Source organism: Larus michahellis, chromosome 2 (assembly GCF_964199755.1).
Source record: "Larus michahellis chromosome 2, bLarMic1.1, whole genome shotgun sequence".
Lineage (NCBI taxonomy): Eukaryota > Metazoa > Chordata > Aves > Charadriiformes > Laridae > Larus > Larus michahellis.
Genome location: NC_133897.1, coordinates 43,042,925 through 43,058,993, shown reverse-complemented (window position 1 = coordinate 43,058,993; position 16,069 = coordinate 43,042,925). Strand labels below are relative to the sequence as shown.

At 39.0% G+C, this 16,069-nt stretch overlaps 1 protein-coding gene across 2 annotated transcripts in view; it reads right to left on the bottom strand.

Moving 5' to 3' along the window:
* The window catches only part of RARB (retinoic acid receptor beta), a 333,265-nt gene that overhangs the window by 295,185 nt on the left and 22,011 nt on the right, over positions 1–16,069 (bottom strand). The window lies entirely within an intron of this gene.

Here is a 16,069-nt window from a genome sequence, read left to right as displayed (position 1 = left end):
CAAGTAAATAACTGGGGGAGCACAGGCACACCACAACACCTTGCAAGCACCAAAGGCAGCCCCGTCCTGCGCACTGGCACCGATGCCACCCACGCCAGCACCTCTTCAACGAGGACCTACGGTTCAGGTTACAAAATTACACCTACTTAAAGGATCACTTACACTGCCAAGAAACATAAAGAGCTTTTACACTAAACAGAAATCAAAGCCACAAAAATATTTTAAGTCTAGCAGGACTGAACAGGGATGGGGCAACACAGGTTTATTATCGTTCCAGCAAAGTCATTAAGGAGTGTGAATTTTTGATCGCTTTAAGGCTCCCATATATCTCATAGAGCATTATACAGTGCAGGAGCATCTTGAAATCCATAGTACGGCATCCAGAGTAACTGGAGGGAAAGTCATATGGATTAAAATAAACAAACTAACTGCAGTTTTAAAATTAACAAATGAGACCTTGGAGATCTTGCTCATATCTCAAATGCAGCACTGGGAAATTGGGGTTTTATTTGTAGCAAAGCTAATGATAAACAAACATATGAATGCAGACAATGCTTTATTGTATCTTATTTTGAGCCATAATTTAGTAGCGTGCTGCAGTGTATTTATCCCTCTGGAGTCTGGTTCCCATGCCTACAAAATTCAGTTTAGCTCAGGTGGCAAAGGTTGATGCTTCCACGTGCTAATGTTTCAAAACCTGACAATCCATTCAGCAGGAATGGTGAAAAGGTTTAAAAAAAGTCAAGAAAGAATGGTGTGTAGCAACTCAATTATGGGGCTACCATGCATCAGGTTTCTCTAGACATGTACTCTTTTCCCACACAGATATTTCATGCAGGTGAAAAAAGGAGGAGTGCTCTGTTGAGGCTCCGATGATGCTTTTACTCAGCATAAAGTTGGAAGACTGTAATGAAATAACTAAATGTATGTGAGCATATCTCCTTGGTAACGTAAGTAAACATACATAAGGCAGTCAACATAAAGATGTTAAGATGCTTCTGAGCTGCAATGCTCAGTCCTCTCGTGGTCTCATTCTAGCAAACTATTTCTCCAGTATAGGTGACAGAAGAAGAGGGGAAAAAGAAAAAAGTGAAGACGAGCAGCCCAGTGTTAACAGAGCAATACGTTTGGGTGCCTCATTTGACAGTTTGCAACTCATTTTGTTCTGCATTCTAAAAATTCTCCCTTCTTTCCTTTTACCTTTCCTTCAGTCTTCTTTAAGACCATGTGAATTATTTGTTTTAATTTCTTTCTCAATTTCTTTGCCTGAATATCCACCAATACCTCTTTTACTTCTCCAGTTAGGTTTTTCTCCTATTCCCTCCCTTGTGAATCTTTCTAAGTCAGTGCTTTTTTTTTAAAAATTGCATCCTCATTTCACGGCTGCTTTCTCCCCTCCCCTCAAAAAAGAAACCCAACACAGAACACATTTAATAAATGGCTGTACTAAAATCAGTATTTCCCTCATGCAAGAGGCAGCTCTGGGGGCACCAGCAGTCCTGCTGGAGACGGGACGGTGGTATTACAGCACAGCTAATTAAGTACCTTTTTCTTCAAATTCCATATGGACTCCATTTTCACCATGCTTCTTAGGTAAGACTCATCACGGCAGTTATCTTCTGGACTATGAACAATATTGAAGTGTAGCACATAATATTTATATAAAAGCACGTTACAAATTGATCCTGAGGGCGGGAACAGTAATTTTGCTGTCTACACAAACTATCTTTAAGTGCAGTTAAGAAATCGTTTCACAGGCTCAAAGTATATAATAAAATGAAGGTAATAAGCATGACTGAGACACAGAGGGAACAAATTATCTTCTGGCAATATACCCTACAATTGTGACTGGATAAAACTGTTAATCTGCAGCTGAGCAGAAAATGTATAATCTGAAGGGATTTCTTCACTTAAAATGAAATAATCTGCTATTCTTTGACAAAACAGTAAGAATTTACAGTATTACACTAATTACAGAAAACAGCGCAACAGGACACAAGTCCAATAGAAAAAAGGGGAAAGAAAGTTACTCAGTATTTCCAGCACTAAAAAGTTGGTTTAGTTGACTAGAAAATGTAAGATAATAGAATAGCCGGTATCACAAAGCTAGATTCCTCCTCTGCTCACACATACCTTTCTGCTGATGCACGAATCCAAAAGTTTTTTCCTATTGCTCCCTCCTGTCTTATCAGCACTAACCATCTAAGCTGTTACACTGAATTCAAAGTCAAACCAAAAAAAGATTTCCTATGAAACAATTACTCAAACTCCACTTACAAACCACGGTGCTTTTCCATTTGAAATGAAAAGATACTCATCTTTCACAGACAAAGCACCTGAGATTTAACTATGCAGAGTAATCTTTCAGTAAGATTATTACTAATCGCTTCTTGTGATTCCATTTTCCAAATGTGTTCTGACAAGAAATACAAATACGGGTGCAGGTCAGCTCTTAGAAGAGAAAGCCGAAAGTACAATCATAATTAAGAAACAATTCAGTACATTAAAGCAGAAATACCTTTCTATGCTTGTTTAAGTAAAGAGGCAACATAAACCAATTTATTTTGCGTTGAAGAAGTTCTCTGCACACAACAAAAATGTAGTATATCCCTGTTTCCACCACAGAAAAGAAATTACAGCCACAGCCAGTAAAACTGTAAATTCACCCCTTTACAGTCCCACCGAGAACTCTTCCACAGGAACACCCCTCTGAAAGCTGAGTGGCTTTTTTGGGTTTCCCCCAGACTAACTCGACCTGCTCCTTGCAGATGTGGACGCTGCACTTCCCAGGCAAAGCACAAACATCAAACTGGGCTGCTGCAGACTTCAGGCGCTGACTTCAGTGGAAGACAGCCACATCTTGCTGTGGGGAAAACAGGCCAAGCAATTAAATATGCATCAGCATTAAAGCTAAATGTACAGAAATAGCTTACAGACATAATTTTGGCTTACCGGCTCTGCATGCATAGCCTGCATACATATTTCATTTTTAACTGTGAAGACAAAACTTTTGTGCAATATACTTTCTGTGACACCATCTTTCCATTGTATGCATCACTGAGTCTTGGAGCAATAAAAAAAATAATATGACAGCATTAGCAGAAACTAGACTTTTTCTTTTTTTACTAGAAACTTGTTCAAAATATAATTGACTTTACAGATAATACCTGTCCCATTAACATTAATGAAAAGTATCTTATAAAATCCCTTCCTCGGCGCTTAAGCTTTCAGTTTACAGCTCTGACCTTGCAACTATTTCTTTTTTCCCCCTCTACTTTTTTCTTTCTTAGTTAATTCCTTCATTAGCTGACAAAAAATAAAATGTCTGTGAGCCACTTCACCTCACACCTACATCCACAAAGCACAAAAAAGCACAGAAACTGTTACAGCCACACATTTAATGTTTACTTCCAAGAGCGAAATGAGGCTATCGGCATTCAGCATTTCATATGATTTAATACATAATGAATCTCTAGCATATCCATAGGTGCAAAAAGGAAATTCTTTTTTTTCCTGCACTACGTCAGCTTAAAATAGTCTGACAAACCCTTCGAAGTGTCAGCACCTTCCTACAGAGAGATAAAGACAATGGATAGCCCTACCAAGCCACTAACATCTGCTGAGAACCTGTGCCTCCTCTGCTCTTCCTCCAGCACTTATACAAGTGCATGCTAGCTTGGGTAAGTCTTTAAAGCACTGAACATTTAAGCATGTCACAAATCTATGATGTCTCATTTATATAATTAGTTCTAACATATGGCCCACAATCAGTGTGGGAAATCTAAAATATTCTTTGGGAAGCTGTCAAACCTAAAGGGATATATTTTTCAATAAGTGAGAAGAATTAAATATGCAAATCCTGCTTAACAATAAGGATAGCAAGGAAATGGAAATTTAGCCCAAAAGGCATGCTTGTGCATTGTATCAAACGCAGAGTTATTCTGCTCTGTACCTGTCAGTGCCAGTACAATTTAAAATATACGATGACACGCAGAGTTCTGCGGCCACGGCTTTGGCTGGATTTTAGCAGTGCTGTGGAAAAACATACAGTAGATAAAACCAAAACCCACTGTGAAAATGCCAGCTATAGTTAACACACTGGTTTGAATACAGCTTCACAGCAGATTGTATTAATCCATGTTCTTTTCAAAACTTCAGCTATCCCCTGGACAGGGACACCTCCGTAACGTCTCCAGCAAGTAACGCGACATGTGCTTCACATGGACCACTTTTATGCAAGCTCACCCCAATCGCTTTTTTCAGTGATAAAAGCCCTACAAATCTCTGGGCTAAGTTTTCATTCTTCTTCACTGGTTGCTGACTGGGAAAGCTGTATCTGATTCAAGTGTGGCCCCACCATGGGGAACGACCAACTCCAAAAGAGAGCAGAAGTAAACAAGGAGAGAATCAGAGCTGCTGTATTAGCAATAGGTTATCTCACTCCCCTGAGACAAGCCTTCAGGATCAACAGTTGCGCCTGTTACTTATTAGTGAATTGTTCGTGAATCGGTTGTACAGATCTAGATGAAACACTATCGGAAATGCATAGAAGATCTCCCAGTGACAACAGCGAACTGAACACCAGGAGAGATTCCACAGCATCCAAGTGTTCACAATTTCCCTGGGAAGTCTGACTGGCTTTCCCACAGATCAAAGGGACTAGAATAGACCGGCATGCGCGTAGCAGCAAAAATTCTTTGTTAAGTAGATACCCTGTATTTACAGCTTTACTCTTTGGTATAGCATTGTTTAGTGAGGAAAAAGAAAAAACTGGAACCATTGATGATCCCACATTAAAGAAATAATATGCTCCAAAATTATTTGATCATCATTAGGTTTCAGGATACCCACTGAAATATGGAACCAGCTACACATTCCTCAAAACAGTTGTTAGTAAAGTCAAATCTGTTCAGTAAAACCCTTTCTTAAAGGAAACTTAAGCAATATAAAAACTCCCTGACTCATCTGAATAAAATCCCATACCCTACGGTTAAGAATCTGCCAAGCAAGTCAAATAAACTAAAAAAGCAGAGTTGGCATTTGACATGTCTCCTAAAAGTAAGCTGTGACAAGTTACTAATGATCTCAGTCAGAAAGCAACTAATAGTGTGCTGTAAAAGGTATAAAGACATGAAGAAATCTGGAGATAAGGACCAAATGCTAAGTTGGGATAAATCTTTTTCAGTGAATGACACTGCTCACATCAGCTCTAAACCTGTCCCTCCAAAGGTTCGGCACCTTTTATTGTTCGGTGGATTCATCCCTAACAACACTGTAGCCTAAAATGTGCTCTAAATGTGTGAACAGCAGTATGTTGACATAAAATGTATTTTGAATCTTAGCGTGAGCCCCAAACGTGCAACATTTGCCTACAGTAAGAGCTTCACAAAGCTGGAAAACTGGCAGTTGTGAAAAGGAATTTTAAGTGTTAACAGGTATGGAAGAAAAACATAACCATTGCACTCCATGTACGTCAAAAAAAGCATGTGGGAAGGGAGATTAGAGAGGGAGGAACCACTTGGGCTGAGCTGGTAGCTGCAGAGAGACAAGTTCACAATGCCATCATCAGTGAGTTTCACAACAGGCATCTCCAGCAAATGGGGGGTGGGGGGGTGAACAACAAAAAAAAAACCCAACAGACAGAAACAAGCCAGCTCGAGATGAGAAAAAAGATCCATGCAATGCAAAGAGTTTTCTTCCTTACGGCAACAAAGTATACGGGTCCTTCCTTATTCTTTCAACTATATTCAAGTTACTAATTTTATTCAAATCCTCCTTGCAGCCTGCTAGCTGTTGAAAGCTCTGTCTGATCTGTCTCTCACAAGTTTCAAAGGTGGAAGGAGAAATGTGTTAAGATGATGTCTTAACTTGTCCAGATAACTCAAATTTTTCTAAAATGACTACCACTGTTTTATCTAAGTGCTATACAACAACCAAAGATGGAAGTTGTTTTGCCATGACAAGAAATGAATCAGACCCAAGGTGTTCATATTCACACTTAATTACTGAATAAATGAGAGCAATTGCGTGGTAAGGTGATACAACTTGACATGGTTACTTTCAACCTTGCATTTTCCTGGTATGTGCATGTCAGAAAGGTTTGTTCTTCCTCCTTTCTCAGCCTCTTCCTGACTTTCACCTCTCAGGTTGTATGGCATTAACTAGAATTATTGAAAGGAATGGTACAAGAGGAGCCGAACATAAAAGGTATCATATTTTTGAAGCCTATTTCAATTTTATCAGGCATTCTTCCTAGTACCCATGCAGCAGAGATTGCCTCTGCTTGAGGATGAGAGTTAATGGACAATTGGGAAGGTATGGTGAACTGAGGTCACAGAATTAAATATTATTTAAGAGCACAATATGCAGTGACACAAATGACATTTTTGCAGGGAAACAGCGATATTAGCCTCAGAGCAAATGAATGATGTGCATCCTTCCCACAGTTAAACTGTTCTTTAATAGAGACAAAGCATGAGAAAGGATGCAAAGACTTTTAAACACAAGGGAGATTACAACCTAAAACCTTAAGCCAAATTTTTACTTGTATTAATAAGGTTACTTTACATCACTGCAGTAAAAGAAAGGGATCATTAAGACCTTTACACTGTCAAGACATCAGAGCAGAAGAAAACACCTTTAATATATATGAATTAGACCTAGCAAGATCGAAATCTAGGGAAAATATATTAACTATATTATTTATATAATATTATATTATACAATTTGTCATATATATTTTATTTAGGAGCAGGGCATTCAGGATGTGCATAGACGATGACTCTCTTGGTTCCTCTCCTAAAACTTGAACGGGAAACAATACTTTTTTCCAATTTCACTCTTACTTTTTCATATATAGCACTAAAAGCTAAAGGAGCTTATTCAGTTGGAGTTTGCTTGCTTCTTCTAATATCAACAGCCTTTCAATTCCTTTTATTTATCACTACAGAATCATTGGATGGTTTGGGTTGGAAGGGACCTTGAAGGTCATCTAGTTCCAACTCCGCTGCCATGGGCAGGGACACCTCCCACTAGACCAGGTTGCTCATAGTACCTTCCCATCCCAACTCTCCTGTAGGCTCTCTTTAGGTACTGGAAGGCCACTATAAGGTCTCCCTGGAGCCTTCTCTTCTCCAGGCTGAACAACCCCAACTCTCTCAGCCTGTCCTCACAGGAGAGGTGCTTCAGCCCTCTAAGCATTTTTGTGGCCCCACACTAGACCCGTTCCAACAGGTCTACGTCCTTTTTATGTTGGGGACTCCAAAGCTGGACACAGTACTCCCAGTTATGTCCCACTTAAAGAGCATTCATATATTTGACATGCAAATCTCAAGGTGTTTTGGCATGGCCCAGTCTACATAACAATCACTATTTAATTAGCTGTGTTACTACTTATTTCAGAATGCACGAGGTCACTCCTCCAATTATATAAACAGCTACACAAATTCTTTCCATTTCAAGAGGCACAAACCATCTAAAAATAAAAATCTTAACTAAAAATACTGAATACAAAACCAACAGTTTTCATTGATAATTACAAAGGAATACTACAGGTAACTACAGTCAGAATATGATAATTCAAAGATACCAGTCAGTATAATAGGAATGTAATTTTAATATTCACAACAGCAACAACAAGAAGGGGATTTTTCCAATGACAAACATGAATACTTAAATTCTCAGGAAGTTTGGGGCATTCTTTGTTACTGAAAATTATTTTTAATCCTCATTTACAGCAATACACTTCACCCCTACTTTGTTACAAAACCCTAAAAACCTGATTTTACACTGATGACTTCAGATACTTGGACAAGAAAGTAAAGCTTACTGAAAATGTGCACAAAAATACCCAAACGCTTTTTGCAGGCCAAAATCAAATGACTTCTTGTAATGTTTTACATTTTCAATAAAGTAAGTTATTATTAGTAAGAAAGAAAAAAAAATATCTGTGTGCATTTTATGCAACATAGAGTTTCCAGTGAGTAGAAGCACATCTCAGAGTAACGGCAGTAAAATAACATGCAACACAAAAATCTTTATGGGCTCCTCAAACATCAGCCATAGCCTGAACGCCTCAAGTCACCTTCCACTTTCTCGTTACCTGCACTGACCACAAATGCAAAAAGCAAGGAGAGCACTTGCAACCCCTCACAGTGGCAATGGGATCCAGGAGATGCAGCGAGGTGGCACAGGGCGTGAAGGTGTGATCTTTCAGACCATCCTCACATCATGGTTTGGTTCTGAAGTATTTCGGTCCTTTCCCAGAGCTCACAACCACCGCCCGAGAGCACACAGACTAAACTACGCTCTTCCCAGGTGGAATGACGTCTCACCATCGCAAGTGACGCCACCCTTCTTCAAGGATTTTAGGCAGCACTGAGACGATGGATTTGTGGAGGAAAGAACTGCTTGGGGAGCATCACCTTCTTTATTCCCCTCCCACTTTCCCCTCTTCTGGTGAATCTAATGCCTCACCTGCCTAATCTGTGTGTTTCTAAAGCTTTCCCAAGCAAGACATCATCCTCAGAAGGTCTGGTTACATCTCAGCCTGCTAAAAAAACTACATTGCATTTTGTCTTGGCTCTCTATTGGAAGCCATGGGCTGAAGAGCATCACTCTTCTTTCACAGGGAACCACAGTACATGGCCGGACTGCGACCTTCACCCAGCACTGAAACGCTCACGTGGCACAGCCTGCATTTCATGTTCAGATAAGCACTTTCATCCCCTTCTTCCTCCATTCATTGTGCTCTAGTCAAAGAAGTCGTATTAAGGAGACTGACTTTTTTGGTTTTAGTATTCTACCATGAAAAATCACTTTACTATGGCCACAATCTCTAGAGCACTTAAACGCAGGCTTAGCTAAGTCCTTGATTAGTTCTGTTAAAACCAATGAGGAATGCATGAGCTTAAAATTAATTTCATGTGTAAATGCTCTGGAACAGGCTCTATATTCCTACAATTTCATTTCTTTCCAGTTCAGCAGACAGTTCCTGTTTCTGCCATAATATACCTGATTCTTTCACCAAATAGTGTAAGTAGTTACGGAGTCTTCCACTGACATTCCCTCAAAAAAAGAAGGATAAGGCACCCTCACAAACTGCCTTCCTCCTCAATATTTTTATCTTTGAAAAAGATTTAAGTTGTTGAAGGGGAAATCTACAGCGATATGCCTGAATTTCTTTAAAATAAAATTATATGCCAATAAAAACCAGTTACTTAAAATTCATTTCTGTCTATTCACAAAGAACAGTATTTTCGAAAAGCATTAAATACTTTGAGCTTTTTTTAACAATTTTGTAGGGGAAAAAATGCTTATTACAATTCAAAGACAAAACAGAACCTCATAAATCTGCTACAGCACTTTCAGTAAATGCACAGTAAGCAAAAGAAATTTCAATCCTTACATTCAGTCTGTAAGATGAGGTAGGAATTATTGCACTCACCAGGCAGATCTGTCAAATACCTCCCCCGCTATATTTACGCTCCCTGTGAAGCCCAGCCCTCGCTACTCTTCCCGCTGGGCTGCCGGAGGGGCAGGTCAGTGCGACATACACTGGAAAACTACACAGCTAAAGCATCTGAGGCTCCAGTCTGCAAAGAACCAGCCCAGCACATTGCCTTCCGCAGCGTTACTGGCCCATCTAATCAAACAGAGCTGAATTTCACAAGTCTCACTGAATGCAACGGTACAAAACAATACCCTTTGGTAATAAAATGACCGAAGAAGTAAGATTATTTATCATTGTGCTTTGCAAAGGCAACTTCTTTGGAAGCAGCAGGAGGCTTTCTATATAAAAAAAATCTTCCTTGATTGGCTCTTTGATATTAACAAAAGGCTCTAGTCTATCCGCAGTGTGAGCACATAGTTTCCCTTAATGCTACAAGAAGTTACACAGGCATATGGGAGAATTTTCACCATAATCTCTTGCGATAGCATCCTTCAGTTTTCACAGCTCTCAACTTATGGTCACATTCTGGAGGGAAAAAACACCTGATATGTTTAAAAGTTAAAGGCAGACAGCGTATCCAAAGGATGGAAGTTCACAAAGCACGCTGCTAAAGATGACCAGCCCCAGGGTCTGGGTCCAGCCAAATCCTCTCCGTAGTAAAATCACATTCTGTATTTATTCATGAACACATGGACAGGAAACAGAAGTTTACAACCAGAGTCAGATTTGGATTTCATACCCAACTTGAAAAACCAGCTCTGGCACTGAATAAGCAGAACAATTAGGTATCACCTCGTTTCTACTTATTTTCAAGATGAAAGTGGTACACGTGTTTAAGGCAGGCCAGCTGCACAGCAGTTAGTGTCTCCTTGTATAAATATGAGAACCTCCGGCACACAAAAAGCTACAACCCCGCTACGCTGATTAAAAGCTATGAAGGAATATTGGGGAACATTATGTTAAGGGAGGGCATACAGCTCCACCTCCATCCTGCATGAATTTCCAAATCAGTTTCAGTGCAATCATTTGTTTGTGACTCCACTGCTTTTTCCTCAGAAAAAAATAAAAAAATCACATTCTTCTCTACAAGGACTGCGTTTTCCAAATAAAGGCAGTTGTGGCTGAAATGCTGATTACCCAGAAGAAATCCTAACAAAAGCAAATGTCATAAACTATAACTATACACTACACAATATATGCAGTTTCACTGCAAACGCAGCCCGAGCCATGAGAACAGGAATGTCTTTTGAGTCCCATTACATATAGGAGGAATAAGGATATTTATGAATGGGCAGTAGCTGCTTGTGCTCATTGCCCTGGGAGAAGCATATATATTCATAACAGCTAGTGGACTTCAGTAAGTTCCACACATTTATTTTGTTTCAGAAGAATACACAAGCTACACCACAGTCCAGGACTTAAGGATCCTCCAAATCAGTGTCAGTTTCAATGGGAAGGAAAAAAAAAATAAATAAATATATCTATAGTCAGCTAATACCTGAATATATTCAAGTACACGCTCCATCCTGGAATATACTTTTGACAAGCGTGTCGTGAATCCTTGATTGAACATGCTATTTGGCATGACTCTAAATCTTCCTTTCTTGAGTGCATTTCCATGAATACACTCTCAATTAGATAAATACATATTACTAGATATTTATCAGAGACTTCCTTTATTCAGAAATATCTCCTCTTCTCTGAGTAAGCACTCCAAAAAAAAAAAAAAGTTGTTTTTTTTTTGTTTTGGTCATTTCTTCCCTTTTGAATTTCTAGAAGCTTGAGACTGCAGTATTCACAGAAGAATTACATACTTTCTGCTGCATTGGAGATGCATAAAAATGTCAGAATCCTGACAAAAACAACAATCAAAATGGACAGTTAGACTAATGAGTTCTGTGCTCCGTCTAATGTAACCTCCGTCCCATCTGTGACTATTACCACAAAAAAGAAAGGTATATAAAAACGCACAAGTACAGAATAACCTGCCCATAGTAAACTTGCTTTTTTCCTATAACTAAGCCTTAAAACACCAGGGTTTATCCTAACTTCTGTTAATGCACAAATTCTAATCATCCATGTAAACATCAGCTTTTCTTTTTGAATTCACGCATTTAGACTGATATCTATTTTGACACAAGCTCCTGAAGCTAATTATGTGTGTGTAAAGAAAAGTTTCAATCAGTTATCTCCATTTATTGCCTTTCAATGTAGTCCTTTGTTCTTGCTGCAAGTTGAAATGCATGATTTATTTATACACACGCAACCCACTGACTGCTCATTCTCTAACCTAACTAAGCTGGTTCTACTTCTTTCACTACCTCGTCAGAAGGAATTCCTTCCAATGCCACAAATCACTTCTGCCCATCCAGCAGTCCTTCTCTATTTTATTGTCTTTTCTTAAGAGTGATACAGAACAAAATGCAGAATTCCTATTATAAAGCATCATGGTGTAAACCAGTGGTAACTACTAACCAGGTATGACTGCCACTCTCTTTTATAATTTTTTTTTGGTTCGGGTTTGGTTTTTTTTTTCCTTTCTTTAAGAGCAAGAAAAAAGCCTAACTTGGTAGCTTTTTTCCTGCAGCAAATGTAGTTAATTTAATATTCATCAACATGCAATTAGGTCAAATTATGTATTCTGAAGATTTTACTTGGATTTGTCAGCTGCAAAGTTTCATCTGCCATCATAGTGCCTATTCCCTAACCTTTGCTAGATACTCCCTAAAGTTCCTCAGCCTTCTTCCAATACTATTTGTGTCACCCACAAATTTTACCATCTCTTTACTTCTTTTTTGGGATCGCTATACAACAGTAACATTAGTAACATTCATCGTACTACTCATATTCCTGCATCTTCCTGTTAATCTTCTACGATGTCCAAATTGCCACATGCCCAAGCAGCTCTGAGCATGACACACACCGTGGAAGACAGTATAACCCTGAGTTACACCTTGCCGCAACGCCTTTGGAAGGAATGGTTCCAGTAAGTCTGCTGTACACTTCTCCATTCAATATTCTTAAACGTTTCTTATACGATAGCACTTTGGGATGAGAACTTTTAGAAAGTCTAGAAGAAAATTACACCCATTAACGTCTGTTAACACAAAACAGTAGTCTGTCCGAGTTTTAGTTGTACTTTTTCATCTTTAGTTGTACCCGTACCTTCATCAGACATAAACAGTTGTAGAAACACTCATAACAAGACAAAAATCTATTATAATCTATCATCTCACGTACCTTTCTTTCCTTCTTCTTCCTAGGAAGATTCTACTCTGAACAGAGAAAAGGGACACAGACATCTTGTGATCCAACAAACCCTTTCAATTCCAAGAGATTTTATACAAAAGGCAGTGGAATATTACAATAGGCAGCAATATAACCAAGAAAAGGAGAGGTTATGCTTTGATGTGAATCATCAAATTCTTACAACATCTCACTGAGTTTGTCTGGCTGCTGCTACCACTGCCAATGACGTATTTTCTTTCTTCTCAGTCCTTAGCTGGGCAACCCAAACATAGGACAACAATCCAGCCTGAAACACTACACACTACTGAAATTCACTCCTATTGTTGAAAAAGCATTTGTCCCAAAAGGCACTCTTCTAACTTCAAAAGCCTGCAAACAGCAATGCTTCTGAGAGCTTACACACGTCCCACACAAAACCTATATCCATTTAAATATCAGCTCACAATCGTACCTAAGATGTATAAAGAAAGCACTTCCATTTCTGGGATTTTAGAAAGTTCTTTAGCACACTAGGTTGCAGTCAGCCTTCAGCAAGAAATTGCTCCAATGGGTCAGACATGGTTTTATAGCAGCGAGTGCTACATTTAGACTCCATTCTCACTGCTTTTTTTGTCTCTCTTTCGGGGGGAATTTCTTCCATGTTTTTAAAAACAGTTTGTCCTTGTTTATTTCAGCTATTGCGTCTCCATCTAAAATCACCAGAATCAATGACTCGGAAATACTCCTATAGGAATCTTTTTTTTCATAAAAGCACAGTATCAGATGGTCATTTCTATCTTAAGAAACAGCTTTCCAAAGCAAAAATAGCATTGATCTTCAAAGCTATACGCACAGCATCTGAATACATCCAAGGAGGCAATACATTTCACCTTCCTAGTACTTATTATCAGCATAACCTTTAAAGTATCAGAACAAAAGCAGGTAATAAACAACAAACACTACTGAAACTGGGAAGCAAAGCAGTCCAGTAACTTAAGATGTAGACCATGCCATCATAAAATGTCTAAGAGAAAAAATTCTGAATTAAGTATTGTAGAAAAAGAATGGTAAGTTATTTCTTTTCTAGAGTGGATCAATACAGTAAACGCTGGATGTAAAAGTGAGATGGACCACTGGCATGTAGCTTCCCTTCTTCATTGGGCTACCACCTCACAACCCTAGATTGTTCCTTCAGACTTCATTTAATGAACTGCCAACTCTCTGCCAATTTTGTAGTCTGCAGGTTTTCTTGCACTGGTACAACTTTACCATAGCATCCTTCACTTCAAAATCAAGCAAGTTTCTCAGCCCTGCAATTGCAAAGTAAAAACCTTGAAAACGCATGATCCTTATGAAGTCAAAAATCAGAAAATAAATAATGAAACAAATATAACCTTTAAATTTAATCTCAACATTTTTTGAGACCAGAACTGTATTTTTAATTGATTTGAGAGATAAAAGATGATTAACAGACAATTGAGAATAAGGAAGTCTTTGTGCATTTGACTCTTCAACATGGTTGTTAATGTATCTACAGAAAAATAACGGTTCCTTTTTCCTGCTATCTACTAAATACAAGATGTGAATCATCTAAGCCCACATGAATCTTCTGAAAGATGGAGGACCTTAACCAAAAGCCTCCATAAGTCTGCTTAATAACATTAAATAACAAATTCCTCACGAGGACGTGGCCCAGGCTTTCCAGCAGCCTGCCCAGCAAGCCGTCCTGTCCCACGTCTGAAGTTGTTCAGGACACAGATACTGACCCTTTAGAGCCTGTTTTGTGAGGACCTACTGTAATACGCCTCTGATCAGATGCAGACAAGAAAACAGTTCACTTCATTACCAACACAGGTTAAAAAAAGTCCTCTGAAGAGTGTACAATGTGGTATTGAACAGCCCATTTCATTCTTCATTACTCAAAGGCATTTCAACATGAATCCATTCTTATTCATGGAAGGTCTCAAATACACGCATATTCAACCTCTCTGACATCAGCTGAGGCTTGATGATAACAAGCATACACATAAGTACCCCTACTGAATACATGCTTTATGAATGGGGCTTCAGTCAGTCTATGGGAGATGCAGAGCTCCTGCTGAAAACAGAAGAGTACGTATGCTACATGAATGATGAGCTAATGAAGATGCTGGAACGTTACAGATATACCACAAGCAGAGTTTACATCCCAAAGCAGGTGATGGTCAGTGCACCAGCACAGGTTCTCCTACATACAACCAGTGAGTCAGGCTCCTTGGGCCACCTCCAAGTAAAACCACGCTCTACGACCAGGCTCTTTGCTTGGCAAAAGTCTCACTCCTGTGCAAGCAACAGCACCCACAGAAAATAAGAACTGGCAATACACAGGATGGATTAAATTGCCATTTTTGTTACCTGGGTAATTGTGACCAGGATGGTTGAAAATGTGACCAGGATGGTTGAAAATGTGAGCAATCTGTTAGCATGGATTTTCTTTTTCACATTTAAAAAAATTAATATTACAGATGAACTCCCTACCACAATGAAACATCCTGACAGCATGCCGCAGGTTCCTTTAATGAAACAAACAACAAGAAGGACGTAGTGCTTTCAAATAAGTTTTCCATTAAAAAAGGAAAAAGCTGATTTCACCTGCATGGAGTCAGCCACACTAATCAAAATTAAACAAATGGCTAAAAACTAACAAGATCCATAGTCCTATAGAGCAGCTTAAGGGAGAAGGGCAAAGTGAAAAAGCAACCACTAACATGTTTGCAACAAATACAACTTGGATCATACTGCTTGGGAACAAAAGTTTCATCAAAACTGAAACACGATTTAAAAAGAAGAGTGGTGTTACATTTGCAAAGGTGTTTTTTCTTCCAAAGTAATAGAAAACTTTTAATCGGCCTAATGTGATCCAAACCTTGAGGTTTTTTTCTATCTGAAGTTTTATAAAATTAACTTCACTTTTACTTATTTCTTACCTCTGGTCCTGAGCAACAGCTCATGAACAGAACAGGTCTGCTGTTCAAGGCAACTTTCACACTTTAGGACACTGACTTCGGCCTAATCGAAAGGAAACGCTGCTTTGTGATATGATGAATTATCTTTTGGACATAACAGACAGGACTGTTGCTTCTCTCTGAGCTCAACCTTTATTTCATGGTCATTTTTATCAAATCACTGCTGGTGGTGATACATCAAATGCTTAGAATTTCAATGAAATTGTCATTACAAAGGTTTTCAGGCTTCTGCAAATTTTCTCTGTTTGGTTTATTCTGCTTACGGTTTAGTCAAGCATTGTTCCATAAGGTTTCGTCAACTCTCCTGGGTAGTACCCAGTAAGGCTCAGCCTTCCTGGCAGCTCTGTCACCAGAGCGAGATGGGGGTACAAGGGGGTTTGTCCCA